Consider the following 6,000-nt stretch of genomic DNA (forward strand, 5'->3'; position numbering starts at 1 on the left):
GTTAAGCTCATACAAGATCGGTTGCTAGCGGCTCAAAGTCGTCAGAAGTCCTATGCGGATAATCGTCGAAGAGACTTAGAGTTCGAAGTGAAAGATTGGGTATTCTTGAAAGTGTCGCCAATGAAGGGCGTGATGAGATTTTGCAAAAAGGGGAAGCTCAGTCCCCGGTATATTGGGCCATACGAAATTGTGCGCAAAATAGGCAAAGTGGCCTATGAACTAGATCTACCTCCAGATTTGGAGTCAGTCCATCCAGTATTTCATGTCTCGATGCTTCGGAAGTGTGTTGGAGATCCTACGAGGATCGTCCCAGTGAATGATATTCAAGTGACAGAAAAGTTAACTTATGATGAAATACCCATTGCCATATTAGATAGGCAAGTACGGAGGCTTAGAAACAAAGAAGTGGCCTCAATTAAAGTTCTGTGGAGAAATAACAATCGAGAGGAAATGACATGGGAAGCAGAAGAGAATATGCGATCCAAATACCCACATTTATTTCAGCCCTTGGAAGAAGTCCAAGATGAGACGTCCAAAATCATAAGGTATGCATGTTTTCCTTTTATACACTCAGGTCGTGTGTGGCCAAATTCTAGTGCTGTTGTATTATTGCCCTGTGAGGCATTGTTATTGTGGGTTGTTGTGACAGGGTGGTAGTGCCACATTACAGAGGAAACTCTGGCGAAAGTTTTATAGAATTCCCCAAGCCTTTAAACATTCGAGGACGAATGTTCCTAAGGGGGGTAGAATGTTACACCTCGGAAAATTTCCCATTGGTACGCAAGTAAATGAACTAATGAGGTGTGCGAGGAGTGCGAGTGTATAATGTTTCATGGGAAATGTATGTAAAGGGATGTGGATGATTAGAATGAAAAGTCGAGAAATGAGAAAAAAATGAAAGTTGGCAAAACTGGCCAGTGGTCGTATATTGCAAAATACGGACCGTAAAGTGCAATACGGTCCATAAACTGGCAGTCGTAAACTACCATGCAAAAGCTTCAGCTTTCTGCTAGTGGTCGTAAAGTGCAAATACGGACCGTAAACTGGTATACGGTCCGTAAACTGCCAAGTGGTAAACTGGCATACCAAACTTCAACTTTCTGCCAGCTGAGGAAGAGGTATAATACGACTTGGTGGACGGACCGTAAAATGATTTACGGCCCGTAAACCGTGGTCGTAAATCACCATGCATGCAGGTCAAAGTTTCTGGTTCTACTTAAGCTTAAAAACGACCACGAGGGACGGTCCATAAACTGAAATACGGACCGTAAACCTCCATGGACGACCACTGTTCACCCAGCACAGATTTTTCAATTCATTAAATATGAGGATCAAGACTTGTCTTATTTCATTTACAACATTACACCACTTCTCTCTAGAACTTCCCTCTACATTTATTTTATGAGTTTTCAAGGATTATAAGTCATCCATAACATTAAGACAAGTAAATCAAGGATAAGGGAATCATCAAGGATCATCCAAGTCAAGAAATCCAAATGGAGAAAAACTAGGGTTTTGCTCAAAGAAGAGTATTATCAACCAAAGCTTGTTCCTACAACTTCTAAGTTAAGATTCATGATTTTTACAAGATGTTTGAGGTATTGGAGAATTAAAATACATGGATTGTAGAAAAATGTGGTCAACTAGGTCAGGAATGATGAATAGTGACATTTTGAGAAATAGTTTGAATTGAGTTATGAATGTTTTTGTGTTGCGATATGAATGTGTTATAAATGGTATTAAGATCATGAACTAAACACTTTAGACGAATGGACGAAGATGGGTGTTATAATCATGAATGTGGGTGAATTAGAGGCAAATTGAGGAATTCTAGATAATGTGGATAATGTGAATGACTAATGGCCATTGTTATGACATTAATGAAGGTATAAACGCTAGCATTGGAAGGGAACGTGCAAGCATAGAATAGTTCGATGGAAAGGTATGTAAGGCTAACCCTTATTTCATAAGGCATGGTTCTTGGCCAAATTCCTAAATTCCTCTATATGAGTATGTTGTCTTCACATGGTTGAGTAAGTCTATAATGTAAATGTAACGATAATGATGAGGATAGAAATGATGATGAGAGTAAAATGAGACTAGAGATGCTTACGAGCTACGATATACGTGTATATATGCCTATGAAGGGCTATGATAAGACCCCGAGCTTATGATGCCGGGTAAGACTATATGTATATGACTATGTATAAAGTATGTATATGATTACGAAACGCGCGCACACCTCTGCAGAGGGTACGGATAACCCTGATGCCTTGGTAGGGCCAAGTATGTATGACCTTGAGCCTTGGTTGGCCAAGTATGTATAATACACCGATCCCATGAGGTCGGGTATGCTATGTAAATGCTATGTATATGAAATGACTATGTATATAATATGAATATGAATGTGAAAAGACTATGCATAGGAATACGGATAAGGACATGTATACGAATATGAGCACAAGTATGGTACGAGTATTACTATGGGATACGAACGACGATGTATGCAAGTAAGCGAGATGATGATGATATTACTGTCTCCCCTCCTATGCTATCTTCATATGATATCTATTATGCTTCTATATTGATGTTGATCATGCTTTACATACTCAGTACATTCTTCGTACTGACGTCCTTTTGTTTGTGGACGCTGCGTCATGCCCGCAGGTGCGCAGGGAGACAGATTTGATCCTTAGCTGCCTATTCGGAGATTTCATAGAGAGCTCCATTTCCTTCGGAGCCATATCTTTTGGGTACTCATTCTTTTGTGTATATAATTATGGGCATAGCGGGGTCCTGTCCCGCTAATGTGATATGTTATATTCTTAGAGGCTCGTAGACGTGTGTGTGTGTGTGGGTTGATGTGTTTGGCCTTGTCGGCCTATATTTTGTATATCATTTTGTCGGCCACGTTGGCCCATGTATATTGATGTAGCATAAATGCCTATGATGATATAAATGTGCGGTTGTCCATATGGGACTAGTTGACGAATCAATTTAAATGCATGTATAATTATGTGGCTCACCTAGATGTAAGTATAAGAGTAATCTAAGAGGGTGCTCGGGTGGGTTAGCACCGGGTGCTCGTCGCGGCCGCGAGTCGGGTCGTGACATATACAAAATATAAGCCGACAAGCCTAAAGACATCTAATCATACACAACTGTCTACGAGCCTCTAAGAAGATCTGGTAACATCATATAGGCTGGATAGGATAACGCCGTGCCCATATGTATGTTATGTCCCGTATTTTATACATTGCGACAATCCGGATTAACTATGATAAGTTAGGGCCAAGACCATTCCGGGACTTGATGTCGAGACTTTTGACCTTCGATTTTATTTTGAGACATAAGTTGTTCATGAAATTGTTGGCATGGAACACTTAGGAAAAGTTGGGACCAAAAATCATATATTTGGAAGTTGAAAATCATGCAAGAAGTCCCACACTTTGTGGCCAATTTTAAATGGTCCAACACATGTGTGGGCCAAAGACACATGGTGAAATTATGTGGGAGCTTAAAAGGATGACTTCTAAGTCATATTTACCACTTCAACACTTAGAATAAAAATCAAGAAGTTGAAGAATTCAACAACACCATTCGGCCAAGAACAAGAAAAACCAAATCCAATTTGAGCCATTCCAAAAATATTTCTTTGGTGCAAATCCACTAATTGAAGGTCCCTAAGTAACGTGGAAGTGTTGTTGGAGCGATCAAGCCATCCGTTTGGTAGATCGCAAACCCTAGGCAAAGTGTGGAGTTGAAGAAGAAAGGTAATATTTGATCTTGTTTTATGTGTTATAAATGTTGTATGTGTGTTGTAGTATGCTAAAATGGATGAAAATCATGAGATAGGGTATGTTGGAAGTGGGTCGTGTGCTTGGTGTGTTAGCCGTGTGAGGTGTGTGTATGTTGTGTGGTGTGGAGGTGATGAATTGATCTTATGTAGCATGTTTGATTGCTGTAGTGTGTAGGATGGCTAAGAATCACTAATATATGCATGTGTGGTGATAGCCGAATGTGGGTCATACTATATGCCAAAGAACGCATTAATGTCGCTTAATGTTTTAGTAGTTGTTGTGATCACTTTTATGTTGGAAATAAGAGTTTAATGTCGCAAGTTGATATGGTAAGTGTTGCGGACTGATTTGGAGAATTATGTGCAATTAGTGCAACTTTTATTTTCATGAGAATAGCATTGTTAGAATGGGTTATGGATTGTGTTCTCGGGTTTGGGATTGTTTTCGGGTAAATTGGAGAAATTGTTGGATTGATGGAAATATTGTGTAAATTGTTTGAAATGTCCTTGAATATTGATGGTATGGGTTCGGGTTGGAAATTGAATGTATGAGCGGTGATGTGGCTTGAATGTAAGCCGTCGAATTTAATATTATGAATGTTGTTGAATGTTGTAAAAGAGAGTTGTTAATGTTATATGATCTTGCCGATTGGTCATTGGGGTTGCTAGGTTGGTTATTGTTGTTGCTGTTGTTGAGTCTGGCCGAGTTAAATTCTCAGGGTTGGCCTATTTACAGGGGAAATGCTGCCCAAATTTCTGTAGAATTGAGTGTTAGTTTGGAATAAATCGCCTAAGTGCCTATGGCTAATGTTTGATATTCGTTTGCGTATTTGTAGACCTTGGAGAGCCCGAGGCGTAGGTTGGGATTAGCTTGAGTTGGGATAGCTTGGAGTGCATACGAGGTATGTAAAGCTCAAACCTTCCTTCTTTTGGCATGCCTTAGTTATACATAGGCTATATCACGAGCCTCGAGGAAATTCTAAATTCGCGATCCGAGTACGTTATGACTCTTATATATTTCTTGGCACTCGTATGTTTGATGTGATGAAATATGAATCCTTATGTCTTCGAAATAACTGATTTCCAAATGTTTCACAAAAAGTTTTGTTTTAAAGAATTCCGAAATTATGGACGTCGTATCTTTCACATAAAGGCTCGGATTGCTTCGATATCTTCGTAAGAGTTTGCATGGTGTATGATGAGTATGTTCTCCATAGGCGGGCCCGGCTCAGGTCGATACCCGTCCATGGGTCCCGCGGCTTTCCTTTTTGTAATTCGGAAGACTTTTGAAAGAATTTGGTATGACTATTATTTCGATTTTCAAGTATGGTCATTTTACTTATATTTGAGTCCATGATAATGATTTTATGCATATGGTTACTCACGACTCTGCTCGTGCGTTCTGTTATATCTTTCGCCGGATCCCGGGCCGGTTCTGTTGTCGTGCGCACTTTGATATATTCCGGTGTTATGCTGTGTTGATGGTTCACCGAGCCACTCGCTAGAGGGCCGGGTTCCACTTATATTTGGTGTTATGCTGTGTATGGCGTTATGCTGTGTTATGATGTGTGACGGGGATACGGAGATTTGAAACCTTCTGGTGTTATGCTGTGTTATGGCGCCATCGACGGGCGGGCGACCATATTCTCTATGCCCTATGCATGACTTATATTTTGAGAGTAAACATTTTGGTATTTTGGGTTTGCACTTATGTTCTGTACTTGTATTTCGTTTATGCCTCAGATATCTTCTGCTTTGCATACTCAGTACATATTTCGTACTGACCCCCTTTCTTCGGGGGGGGGGGGGGGGGGGGGGGGCTATGTTTCATGCCTGCAGGTGCAGACGCACAGTTTGGTGATCCAGCCTTTTAGGATACCCTCTTCTGCTGTTTGGAGTACTCCTCTTATTCCGGAGCCTACATTTTGGTATATATCTTCGTTCGTTGCATACGTATGTATTTGTTCAGGGGTACGGCGGGGCCCTGTCCCGCCATATGATTCGGTCTGTCTGTTTAGAGGTCTGTAGACGTATATGTGGGTTTTGTGCCTACTTCTGTACGGGTGTGTTTCTATGATCCCACTTGCCATGGCAGCCTTGTCGGCGTGCGTTTGTATATGTTTTGGGCCGTTGCGCCATTTGATAGCCTTGTCGGCTTCTGATATATATGTACATATATGGTTGTGTTTGAAATGTGTCTG

Source organism: Lycium barbarum, chromosome 5 (genome assembly GCF_019175385.1).
Source record: "Lycium barbarum isolate Lr01 chromosome 5, ASM1917538v2, whole genome shotgun sequence".
Taxonomy (NCBI): Eukaryota; Viridiplantae; Streptophyta; class Magnoliopsida; order Solanales; family Solanaceae; genus Lycium; species Lycium barbarum.